The 14397-nt window shown below is 27.0% G+C and overlaps 1 long non-coding RNA gene across 1 annotated transcript; it reads right to left on the bottom strand.

Moving 5' to 3' along the window:
- Window positions 1–1984: 1984 nt before the first annotated feature.
- On the bottom strand, window positions 1985–5123 carry LOC111407330. Its single transcript, XR_002705090.1, has 3 exons — window positions 4984–5123; window positions 4724–4813; window positions 1985–3072 (listed from the first exon to the last, which is right to left on the bottom strand). It is a non-coding gene; the product is annotated as an uncharacterized LOC111407330 (long non-coding RNA).
- Between the last annotated feature and the right edge of the window lie 9274 nt (window positions 5124–14397).

The following is a 14397-nucleotide window of genomic DNA, read 5'->3' as shown; positions in this document are numbered from 1 at the left end:
ATCTTTAAAAATATGATACATAAGTAAGTCTTTTAACACATCTTAACAGAATTTTTGGATGAAAACATATATTAGGGATTAGATATCCTAACTAATGGAAGATTGATATAAAAAAGTAAAGGACATAAGTATAAAATTAAATAAAAAATTAGAACATTTAACTCGATTAAAATGGTGTATTTTTAAAAAATATTGATGATCAATATAGCCGTCCTTACTTATTTCGTTTTAAAATGAAGACACAAGTATAAAATTAAATAAAAAATTAGAACATTTATTTCGATTAAAATGGTATATTTATAAAAAATTGTGATGATCAATATAGCCATCCTTACATACATAGTTTTAAAATGAGCAATTTTATTTTGTCAAAAACATCCCTCTTAATCCCCATCCTCTTAATCCCCATTTGGTCCCCTTTTCTAGAAATAAAAACGAGTAGAATATTGTTTTTTGAAAAATGAGTGATTAAAAAAAGAAGGAAACGTTTTCGATTTACGTGTAATATTATTTTATGAAAGATTATATTATTTAAAATAAGAGAGAGAAAAATAAAATATAATAAAATGAAAATTAATGAGGACCAAACGAGGGTTAATCTCTTCCCATATCTTTAAAGGGGTCACTTTCTCGTTACTCATGACACAAACATAACATTTATAAGGGATTTGAAATGATATTTTGTTGAAGGATGCATGTCGAAAAACATACAACATAACATGAATTTCACTTTTAATGATATGAATTGAGGTGTATTTTAGTCTATTTGATGGAATTCAATGACATTTTTTTAATTCTTAATGATTCACTCATAATATTTATAAAAAAAAAAAAAAAAAAGACACATGAAAATTGATGATTCATACGATATATCGAAAATGTGAACTCTTCTAAATAATGAGAATTTGAACAAACAATTAAGGTCATTTCCAACAAATACAGAAGATTTTATTTATAAAATGCAACCAAAGTCCTTATGTTACAAAGAAAGCTTAGAGTTACCATAAATGTTCAAATTACATAACTACCAAATTAAATGAAGTGGTTAACATTTATAGCAAGAAACAGATAAAAGAAAAGCTTACAACGATTGGAATAAAGTCAAGTACCCTTAACCATAATTATTTATAGTCTTTTATAAACTTAAATGAGCTATCCCATTTTACAATTTTTTCAAAAAAATATTTGAAGTCGATGAAACAGGTGACTGCTCTTACAAAGTATATAAATATTGTGGGAATACGTAGTTGAAAATGAGTTTGGGGGGGAAAAAAAAAAAAAAGAGTTCCGAAATAATGATAGACAAAGGGGGCTTAACAATCAATTAAATAACATGATCTTCAGCAACCCGGTATAGGAATAATACAAAACTTATCAATGCAATTCAAAAATAAATAAATAAATGAATAAAAATTAAAGAAGAAAACTTATCAATGCAAGATATTCTACTGTTGGTCACCATACTCCTAGCAGAATTTCATGTTCAGTATGTTCTAAATTAATCAATAAAATTGAACTTTTGTTTTGAATTGGCCACCCCTTCCATGTCCTTTAATTTGACCACGGGAAAAAGAGATGTGAAAGTCCAGTTATGTGTCAGCTAAGCTGCCACGTTAGCTTTTCTATTAATTATACTAACATAAACAAAAATGACCAACTTGAGACAAAGTTTAAGATGTAACTAAGTTGGAAAAAAATTAGATTCTAGGGTCTAAGATGAAATTTCACTAAAAGTTCAAGGACCGCCAGCAATTAAACTAATGCTCGACAAATGTTGGGCGGGGAGGATTGAATAGTATTTGAAATTATAAAAGAAGTTAAAATCTTGTTTCATTATCAAGTTCGCACACAACTGAGTTACTGAGGAAAATAAATGCTAATACAAGAAGAGAGTTTTCAAGATATGCACTGCAACGTTGCATCAAAAAGGCACCAAGACATCCAATCAAACAAAGTGGAAGTCATGAAGGAGAGGCAGTGGAAGTATAGAAAGGTGCAATCCATTTAGACTTACCAAACCACAATTGACAATTCAATATAGGGCTCATTATTGCACTAAAATTTTGAATAAGAACCTCTTGAGAGAGAGAAAAGCTGTTTGGTGGAAGCTATGAACTTCGCTAATAGACTATAGGTATACACTCCATAAGCGTTGATGGTTCTCATGATTTCTGTTTAACCTCAAATACCAAGTTGTTACTCATAAAAGAACACTTCTTCAAGGCAATATAAAGTTTTTCACCTCTTACAACATCTAGGATTTGTCCGACATGCATATTTTCTTTCTTCATAATTTTCTCTGTTATCAATTTTCAAACTACTTCAAACCTAATATCAATATGCCAAGTAGATTATAGCAAGGCACACAACACAAAGCCCAAAATTAGAAAACCTAATTTTCATTTCCAAACACGACTCAAAAAAGAAAAACACCAAAAATGTAAGTGAAATATATTATGCAGATGGAAAACATATCATGTACAACAAGGTCAACCAGTACCAAACGAAGAATGTGAAAAAATCTTAACCCCAAAAGAGCAAATGTTGGATTGTTCTATTAAAGGTAAAAAAAATAGTAAATAACATGAGCATTAAATATTAAATTACTACAATATAGAGGATCTTCCCAAACAGCTGAATATGATATTTTATTTCTTGCATTAACGGTACAGATAAGGGAAATCTCAAGAGATTGCTTCAAAGTAAGATCTTGGACCCGGAGAGGGTGAGACGAAAAGGGGACCAAATTGTCCACTGGGAATCCTATCTAGCCATACACTCAGTATACATTGATGCCCAGACTTTTCAGCACTTCACATAATAGGGATATGCTTACATTGAAATAAAAAATGTCAAGAAAGAAGGAAGAGACATGGCAATACAATAACTGTAAGTTCAAATTTGGCTAAAGAACAAGGAGATAGTGTACCTCCTCTTGAAATCATTGAAGCATGAGGCGTTTTTGATCGAGGTCTGTGGTGGAAGGATCCAACTGGCCTCGACCTACAATAGGAGAAGACCACGTCTGACCTTTGTCTCTCTTTTGCAAGGTTATATGCATTACATCATCCTCTGCAACATATATCCCAAGTTAGTACAAAAATTTTAATGCTTTTTTTTATAGGGAAATTGGACAGTTCGGAAGCTACTCTAACAAAAAATTTAATGCTTTAAAAATTATAAAATTTGCTATTATCATCTCTGTTCAGTACTCATAAAGCCTAAGTTGATCCATTTCATACATCTGTTAACAAACTATCCTCCTGTTTTGTGAACATGTTGGAATTCCTATGTTTATAACCAAACATAAACAAAATTCCCAAAATTTAGCTCATTTCCATCTTCGAAAAGTTATGACTAATGTAGCAGTACTCTTACGCACAAGTAGCCTTTCACTAAACAGACTTTTCTGAATAGCTTTCACTCTCATAGCAAAGCAAGAAGCAATGCTTATCATACGTCATTCTAAAGATAAGGAAGGGGCTAAAGGTGGAACAGGTTAAGTTAAGGTATCAATAGCTTCAACTAAAGAATTAGTCGAAACGGACACTGAAGCTAAATCTGCCCCTTCCGAAATCCATCCTTGATAGCCATCGAAATTTCCTCTAAAATGACCAGCTTCAAGGGTTTTTAAGAAGATGTTCGTGCAACCATCAGGTCCCACGCAAACTAGCTGCCTTGTCACCTTATAAATAAGCATTTCTTCTATTTTTCAATTTTTCACTAGCCCTATTTTAAATTTCAATCACAACCGAAATTTTTAGGTTTAACTCTGACAAATACTTTCACACTTTTTCTCATTCACCCTAAATTCACAATTCATGTGAAAAGTAGCCAACAAAATACAGAAAAAAACAACAATTAATGAACTTCTAATCTAGAATTAATTGTTCCAATGGTCACCGAATTTATATCTATATTGTCAATTGCTCATTGAAATTTAAAATATCAAGTTTTGGCCACTAAACTTTGCAAAACGTTATACATTACTCACTGGCATAACTTCCGCCTCAAACCTCTAACGAAATTTACGACGTGGTTGACGAAATACACATGTGGCATCCATCACACCGTTAAACTTTGAGATAATCGAATTTTGGCTATTGAACTTTGAAAATATCTTTTATTGCTCACAAAACTTTGAGATGGTCGAATTTTGACCACTGAAGTTTGATATAGTCGAACTTTGGCCAATAAACTTTGAAAAGTTGGAAAAATTTTTGAGTTTACGTGTAAAATATTTTATTGTATAAATGTGTGATTAAAAATGAGTATGAAAATTGAAGAGTTTCGTTTTAAAGGGAAATAAACAAGGCTTAATTAAATCCAAATTTATAGTAAGCAATAGATGACGTTTTTTGCCAAAGTTCAACGATATCAAAGTTCAGTGGCCGAAATTCGACCACCTCAAAATTTAGTGAGCAATAGAAGGCATTTTTTCAAAATTTAGTGGCGAAAATTCGATTATCTCAGTCAATTCTTTTAGAGGTTTGAGACGGAAGTTATGTTGAGTAGCTCGTACAATGTTTTCGAAAGTTCAGTAGTTAAAACTCGATATTTTATATTTCAGTGAACAATCGAAGACATAGATATAAATTTAGCGACCATTGGATTACATAAGCACAAAAGAAATTCAGAAAGAAAAATGGAATCGGAAAACTTGCATCAAGATATGGAGGATTTCCTTTAATCACAAGCTGAACATGCTTGGAATCGATCTTACAGTTAAACAGTTTCTTCGGAACATTTGGTGGAAGGGTGATGTACAAATTCACCTCTTCCAGTGTTTGACCCCACTCGAACACCTTCTGGCCTGAAAATATTCAACCCCATCACTACATAATAACATGTTAATTACCCAGATAATTTTCAATCTCATCACTTGTTAATTACAAGTTGATTATCCACATAATTCTCAACCCCATCACTAGGTAATTACATGTTAATTGTCCAGGCATACATAAAAACCAAGGAGGTTAATACCATTGTGGACGAAGCAGTGGCGTTGCTCTGAAGCCAATTTCTCTGCCATTTTTCTCCTTTTTGCATTCGGTCCTCTGAATCGTTATTTGTTTTTTCTCTTAAAGAAAAAAGTAGAAGCAGCTTGAATGTTTGTCTAAGCTTAAAAGATTATTACTCATTAAGTAATTACACCTCATAAGTAATTTTACCCGCTGTGCAATTCTTTTGATTTGCACTTTGCCTAACTAAAATAGATCATATAAGGTAATCTCATTTGAGAATAGAGATTATTTTAGAGTCTAACTTTCGATTTTTCAAATAACGAGTTGTTTCACGTGTTTGATAAACTTAAGAAAAATGGCTATTGAAGAATTTGTACCAACTCATTATTATTTTGATAAGAATAATACTATTCACAATCGCTTATTTCAACTAAATTCATTTAATATTAAAATTACTTATTTTTTTAAAATTAAGTCAATTAATATTCACTAAACAGTAAGGCTGGACATGGTTCGGTTTTAACGAGACCCGATCCGACCCGACTCGAAATTTTCGGGTATTTAGTAAGTGGAACCGTCGGTTCCAAATTTAATTACGGAACCGTTCGGGTTCGGTCCAGTTCGATTCCATTCGGTTCCGTATTATAATTAAATTTTTTAATATATACAAAGTTACGTTAATTTAATTAATGATATATTCTATATTAACTCTTACAAAATAAAGTAGTTCAATCTTATGTGTTTCACGTCTCTCTTTGCTGAATTCTTCATAAATTTGATTATTAAAATCACAAAAAAAGAAAGATAGCGAACTCAAAATAATTAAGGGAGATGTTGTAGAGTTTTAATTCGATTTTCTCTGGTAGAAACGACACTACAGTCGAATAACAGATTTGGATAAAATTGAGGTCAATTTGATTAAGTTGATTTTGAACTGAAAATTAGAAATAGGAAAATCATATTTAGTGGTTTGAACTAAATTAACTAGTTAACAAATTTATTTAGAAAAAATAAAATAATTTTGCTTATTTAAAATAAATTAATTAAAAAAAGTACGTAGATTCGGTTCTTATTCGATTCTTCGGGTCTTGGCCTAGAACCGAAAATCGAACCATACACATCGGTTCTTGATTCAAATACCCGTTCGGATATTTAACTTGAGAAGAATCGTGGGGTTCGGCTCGGGCTCGATCGGTTTGGTTCGGGAGTTTTGTCCAGCCCTACTAAACACTATTATTACTGATTGATAAAAACTAATATAAAAATAAAATAAAAATTATAAAAATACTATATATATAATTAACATGAAATGGCAAAAACTATTAAGTTAATTAATATTAATATATAAAATTTATAAAAATAATTGTCTAATATTGCATATTAAAAGAATAGTAACACATAATCAATTAAAAAAAAAGAAAAAATCTCTTTAACTAACATTCACCTAATAAGTATAAATGAAAAGTCATTTTCTAATAACCCATCAATTATTTAATCTCCAATAATTTACATCAATTTAATAAACTATGAAGCAAAATGTCATTTTTCAATAACATGTGTGAATAGGCAATAAAACATTCGATTTTACATTTTACTTTTACATGTTTATATTTATGATGAACAATATCCTTAATATTCTATTGATTTCTTCTAATTTATATAATTAATAATTATTATTGCTTTCCAAAGTAAGTCAATTAATTTTCACTAAAAACAATTATTACAAATTATTTGTACATAATTAATAAAAACATTATGACGTACAATTAAAAGAAATTACAATAATATTATTTCTATATATAATTAACTTGAAACGACATATTTTATTAAGTTGTTTAATATTAATAAATAGAATTTATAAAAATAAAATAAAATTACTTACACAATTAAAATTTCAAACCTAATAATACATACATATTAAAAATAGTATTGCATTTCTAAAAAATCTATTCAAAATAATAAATTCGATCCATAATTACAATCTTTAAATCCTTTATTAATCAAATACATAATTATGGAATATTTCATAATCAATCATATATATATATATATATATTTTTCTTTGAATTGATATTTTTCGATAAGAGTTTTAAACCAAATGAAAGGGAGTAAACAAGAAAAACTATATGAGAACTTTCTAATCGTTCAAGTCTCAATTATGAATTTGCTATCCATATTCTATCATTCACAAATCACATAATTATTGTGTGTTTACAAATTATTTTCTTTCCTATCTTATTTTCTCTAAGTAATTGTTGATATGTAAGATGTTAGTAACTAATTATCAATTTACTAATAAAAAATATATTATTGTTATGATGATGGGAAATCCAAATGTGGTCTCTTTTGATCGAAACAATAGCCAATCTTTTATATAGGACACAACAACCAATCATAGATTTTTTATTTATAATTTTTGTTTATGATGAACTTTTTCAGTAATGTAAGTTATGTGAAGATTTATTATATTAGATAGTTAGTTTTGGATTTAGCCCCTGTTTGGCCCCCATTACGGGGAAAATTTAATGTATAGAATAGTGTTTTTTGAAAAATGAGTGGTTGAAAAAGAAAGAAAAATTTTCGATTTACGTGTAATATTATTTTATGGAAGATTGTGTGGTTGAAAATAGGAGAGAGAAAAATAGAATGTAATGTAATGTAATTTAATGAAAATCAAACAAGGGCTTATTTTCAACAAAATACTCTATTTTCTAGTCAAAATTTACGTGCATCTAGTTATCCAATTTAATACAAAACTTTTGTTTGTTTGCTCAACTTAAATTTTGTATATTTTGTCTTTGTGATATTCATCGATTAATGGACATGCTTTTTTCTTTATTGTTACAATTGTACAATGTGCGGATATTAGTTTTGAAGAAACGACAATTATAATGTCACACTTTCACTTACAAGGAATTTATCTATGAGTTGTTAAGCATTTTGGTGCTCATTGAAATTTGCCTTTTTTTCCACTTAAATATTGGATAAGAGAAAAAAATATCAAAAATCTAAAATTAGATTCTTCCAAATTTTGAGTGATCATAATCTCATAATTTTTAACACTTAAAATTTTGATTCAATACACATTTCTACAGTATTAGTAGTAAGCACGTGCGTTGCACGTCTTATATACCCAATGAATGATATGCATAATATTTTTAAAGTAAAAAAATTGATAATGTTAAAAGAAAAAATTAAAATTGTTAAAGAATACACATATAAATAAATAAATTTATGAAAATTACGTACATAAAGTGAAAATGTTGAATAAATTGAAATGGACTTTGGTTGGACTCTTATTTTCAACTATTACGATGACATCGACCAATTTTGTGGTACAGACAGACACGAAGAAAAATCAAATTAAAAGTTGTACATTGGATTACGTTTAAAATGTTTACGTATAAGTAAATTAAAGATATTTAAATATATTTCAAATTAAAAAATTACTCATTTTGTCTGTACTACAAACTTTTTTACCTAAAAAATAAAATAAAAAAGTTATCTTATCTAAATATATTTAGAAACAAAAAATTGCACATTAATTACGCTTGTCATATTAATCTATATCATTTATTTTAAATTAGAAACCAAAGTTGCATTCAAAATAAATATCGAAATGAAAAATCTTAAACAAAAGTTTTCATTTTCTTTTGAATGGGATTAACACAAATTGAGAAATAAAAATTCTCCATTTAAATGTACCGAAATAAAAATATTTTTGATTATCATTAATTTTTATGCTTATACAAAAATGAACAGGCAATAATAAATAACCAATATTATATTAATTATTTTTTAGAACACATAATATTATAGTAATACTTAAAAAATTGAATTTAGTGAAAATGTGTAATTGAGATGCAAAGCTTGTATTTAATGTGTGGATACAAATATGGGAAGTGTAAGTAATTCATAATTATTAGCAATAATTAATAAGGTTTTTAAAATTGATGGATAATTTATCCCATCATTGATTCTTTCCCTACTAAATATTGATCACATTTAAGCAATTTTTTTCTTTTCAATTTATTGTCATTTGTATTTAAATAGTTACAATATCAACTATTAATTAATTAAACGTGACATTTATAATTTTTGAGTGAAAATATTGTAATTTATAATATAATTATATAAGTAGATGAATGTTGATTTTAAGTTAAGCTCGGTTATATCAATAATGAATAATAAAATATACATACATGTACGTATAAAATAACATTATAATATATTAAATGTAGTGTTAATGATAGATTAATTTCACGTAGTTTCTCTTTAGATATAGAGTTAATTTTTCATATTGGAGTACTCATAATTTTAAATTAATTAAATTTAATTTAATCACTTAAAATTAAAGCTTGTCTACATATATAATTATATTAAAAATGTAATAAATATTATTTTATATGATAATTAATCTACCATTATATTAATGCAATATTTAATATATTTTATTGTATAATTATAATAAAATCATATCATGTATAGCTTAGATTTTACATGGTAAACTTAATTTAAATAACATAATTTAAGTAATTAAACTTAATTTGATTAATGTTACTCCAATATAAAACAAAAAGTATTACACTTAAGTGGATATTAAGCCCCCGTTTGGCGTCCATTAAATCTCACCAAATTAAATTAATTTTTTTCCCTATATTTTCAACTACACAATCTTTAATAAAATAATATCATACATAAATCGAAAACTTTTCATTCTTTTACAATCATCCATTTTTTTTTAAAAAAAAATATTCTTTCCATTATAATCAAAATTAATGGTGGCCAAACGTGGGGCTAAATGAAGTTAAATTATATTAGATGGTACTATATTAAATATATAAGAGTCAAATCGACATATAGCTAAAAATATGGGATTTTTATTGAGAGCGTTAATTCAATATATTCAACATGAAATTGAAAAATAGATATTGTTAAAGGAACTCAAATGATGGTCCTAAATTCTCATTTTGATATTAAAAAAAATTATTTTAATTTGATTAATAGCATTAATTCAAAAACGGATGTTAAAGGAGGTCAAATGATGTCCCTAAATAACCATTTATAGAAATTATTTTTTTCTTAATTTAATTAATAGCATTACACTTAAGTGGATACTAAATGGTACTATATTAAATATATAAGGGTATAATTGACATATAACAAAATACGTAAGGATTAAATTGGTATTCAAAAGTTTCACTTCAATCCACACTTTTAATATATTGTAGATAGATATTTAATAATTTTTGAGTTATTAATTTTATTGATTATAGCCATTTTCATAATTTACAATCACCTAGCAAGTATTGTTACCATTAATTCACACGATTTAAAAAAATAAAAATACAAATAAAAAAACTAAATTATCACTTCTAATCATTAAGAAGGCTCTTCAATGCTAGCCTCTTATTTTTTTTATTTTATTTTTTGAATATTTGGTTTTGACACAAAATTATAGTTAAAATTAATTATGTAAATCATTTAATTGCATAATAAAATAGTTGAATTTTATGTCACATCCTACATTAAGAGTATATATTTCAAATCTAATGTTATCATGTTAAAATAGTGTTATACGATATGCTAAATATAGTATCATTGATACTTATTAAAGTTATATTATATATAACTTTAGTAATTAAAAATATTAATATTATTAAACACTGACGATCTTAAATTTAACTTAATAACTTTGTTTAATTTATAAATTCTTTTGTTATATATATATATATATATATATATATATATATATATATATATATTTTATCATCTTCTTTCGACTTTCACAAGATTATTAGAAAAAATATGCATGTCTCAGGTGATATAGAATCGAACCGAAATGAATCAAATTTGTTCACTTGAATTTGGGCAAAACCAAAGTAAGAAACTAAATGTGTCATTGCATTCGACAAATTAAATGAGATATAATTTTTTATATTTTGTGATTTTGGATATATTTAATGAACATAAATTATACATCGATTTTTGCATTTTAATATTCACATGACATACTTTACTTTTTAAATTTAATTTGACATATTTGTATTCAAGCAGATCAGATAAGAACTTTATTATGTTAAAATAAAACATTTATAAACGTATTTGAAGTTGTAATTCAAAATAAAGCAGAAAGTGTAAAATTCAATTTTATAAATTTAAGTATGCCAATTAATTGTAGAAGTGGTAGAATTTAATAGTTTTTTGGCATGTTCACTTATTGTCAATTTAATTCAAAATTTAATAATTTGAGTTCTTCATTCTCAAGGTATTATTATTATTTTGTAATTTCGTTTCATATTTGACTCTCTTTTTTAATCTTCTGTGTAGAATGTAAATACAAATCGATTTTATCAGAAGGAGTTTCTAAATACATCGTTGCCAAATGATATCCCATCATATATATTAATATTAAAAAGAAATTGTAGATGCTCTTAAGGAATATGTACACATCCAACGATCTTTACAATGAAACGAGAATAATATATCGTGACTTTAAATAACATATTATCTATTAAGAAATAATTGTTGGACGATATGCTGGTAAATAAATTTTCCTTCCGCGCATCCTATTAATTCCTGCAAATGATGAATGATATCCATTTAAATTCAAGAGAAAATAATTTTCAAAACATATATTCTTACAATTACCATTAACAACGCTCAAGGATAAACAATGTCTAACTATTGGAATATATATTTATTCGAACATGTATTATCTTATGGACAACTATATCTCACTTTTTTTTTTTGTGAAGACAAATGTCCTGGTAAAAAGCTAAAATCAAAAAATAAAAAGAAGAAAAGTTGTAGGACGTTGACAAAAAATATTGTCTACAATGAAATGTTATTCTAATAAAAATATCATGTTTCAATTTTTTCAACTTTTCACATTATATAATTTCATAAAAAAGTGTTATTCGCACACACGCGCGTGTATATATAATAATTTTAATTTTTCCTTTCGCAATATCAATTATATCAACCACTTTCAAAAAATAATTAGTACTTAAAAAAATTACGTATGTCATTCATTCGATACATAAGACGTGCAAGCATAAGTGAAATAAAAGTTTATCAAAGAATTTAGGGTCCGGTTGATTGCAAAAATAGAATTTGGGTGAAAAGAAAACGAATTTTAGGGAATTCAATTGCCTAAAAATTATTTTACTGGGAATTGTCAATTATTGTGTTTGATTGATGTAATTTTCTAACTGAAAAATATTGAAATAATCGTCCGTTTGATTAAAAAGATAGAATTGAATTGAAAACGAATTACAGAGAATTGAATTCTCTAAAAATTATTTTCCTGAGAATCGTAAATTATTATGTTTAATTGGTATAATTTTTTATGAAGAAAATGTTGAAATAAAAGTGTTTTTTGCTATTCGTTTGGCTTTGTTTTATATAAAAATTGTCAATTAAAGGGATAAATTTTACTGATATTGGGGATGAAATTTGTCTTCATTGCAAAAAAAAAAATCAAAAAATTCAGGAAAATCATTTATCTTCTGGTATTCGTTTGATTTTGTTTTATATGAAAATTGTCAATTAAAGGGAAATATTTTTTTACAATGATTCTTAAAATTTGTTTCCATTGCTAACAAAAAAAAAAAAAAAAAAAAGTTGCTACAGTAAACCGGAAAATTGGTGAGAATTCATTTTCCTCCTAAAGAAGGAAAAAGTCTATGTTGCACCAAAATGTGGAAAATGAATTCCTTAAAAATTTTTGCCAATCAAATACCTAAAAATTGAAAAGTTGGAATTCCAATTCCATTTTCCATGGAATTCAACTCTTATCAAACACACCCTACAAGTATCTTTTTGTGTTCGTTTGACTTTATTTCTTCATGAAAATTGTCAATTTAAAGAATATCATTTTTTACAATTGTTCCTAGAATTTGTTTCCAATGCCAAAAAAATAAAATCAAAAAATAATAATTCCAAGAAAATCAAAAAAGCATATATCTTTTAGTATTCGTTTGACTTTGTTTTACATGAAAATTGTCAATTTAAGGGATATCATCTTTCACAATTGTTTCTAAAATTTGTTTCACTTGCAAAAAATTTAAAAAAATGGAAAACCAATTGAAACGCCATAAAAACCAAAAAAAAAAAAAAAAATGCTAACGTGGCGACCAAAGTGGAAAAATCAATTCCCTCTAAAATTTTATCAATTAAACATGTCAAAACTGAAAGTTGAAATTTATTTTCCATTTTCCATGGAAAAAGTTGGGCTATCAAACATAGTCTTAATTATTTTTAACTCAACCAATTCTTCTTCGTTGCGGCAAAACTAACTCTCTTAAAAAAAAAGCACGAAAATATAAAATCAAGCCTTGCGTTTTATTTTAAGGGTCCGTTTGATTATAAAGATGGAATTTTGATGGAAAGAAAACGAATTTCAGGAAATTGAATTGCCTAGAAATTATTTTTCTAAGAATTGTAAATTATTGTGTTTGATTGGTATAATTTTCCACGTGGAAAATGTTGAAATAAAAATATCTTTTGGTATTCGTTTGATTTTATTTTGCATGAAATTTGTCAATTAAATTGATAGAATTTACTGATATTAGGGATAAAATTTATTTTCATTATGAACAAAAAAAAATAAAAAATAAAAAAATTCAAGAAAATCATCTATCTTTTGGTGTTCATTTGATTTTATTTTATATGAAAATTATCAAATTAAGAGAAATATTTTTTTACAATAATTCTTCGAATTTGTTTCCATTGTCTAAGTGGCAAGGAATTGTGGAAAATGTTTCCCATCAAACACTACACAGTAAAAAAGGTTTGAATATTTTCCTAACTCATCGAATTCATTTGGTATCAAATATAGCCTAAAATCCTTATCTGCAAGCGATGGAGGTTCTCTTGCTTCGATGCTTTGCCACGCAGTAATTTATTATTATTATTTTTTTTTATTGCTATCTTCATGGGAACTTCAAAATTACAGTCTACCAGTTGGAAATTTGAATAGCCAGCGCAGAATTCAAACAGCCTCTTTTCAGTATAAATAACTCTTCATGCATCTGCCTAATACATCAGCAAAAATGCCGTCGGGTCCAAAGAAGAGGAGAGCTACTGCCAAGAAGAAGAAAGCCCTAGAAAACTTGAACTCAATCCATGCTAACAATTCCCAGGGTAACTTGCCTATTTTGGTGTCAGAAATCACTACAAATCATGACTCAGATGCTGCTGTCGATGAAAATGCTGCTGTTATAACGTTTTCTTCTTCTGTGTCTCCGGCTGATTCTTCAGACAATTTTCCCAAAGAGGGTGTTCCTGTTCAGCTAAATGGAAGTGTAAAACTAGGTATGAAAGAAAATGACACTGCAGCTGTAGTACCTGCTTTTTCTGTTGTTTTGCCTGATGCTGCTAGCTATTTGCCAAAAGAGAGTTCTTGTGATGAGATTTGTGAATATTTTGA

The sequence above is a fragment of the Olea europaea genome, chromosome 13 (genome assembly GCF_002742605.1).
Source record: "Olea europaea var. sylvestris chromosome 13, O_europaea_v1, whole genome shotgun sequence".
NCBI classification, from domain to species: Eukaryota; Viridiplantae; Streptophyta; class Magnoliopsida; order Lamiales; family Oleaceae; genus Olea; species Olea europaea.
Note: the sequence above shows the minus strand (reverse complement) of the source record. Positions and strands in the feature narration are given on the sequence as shown.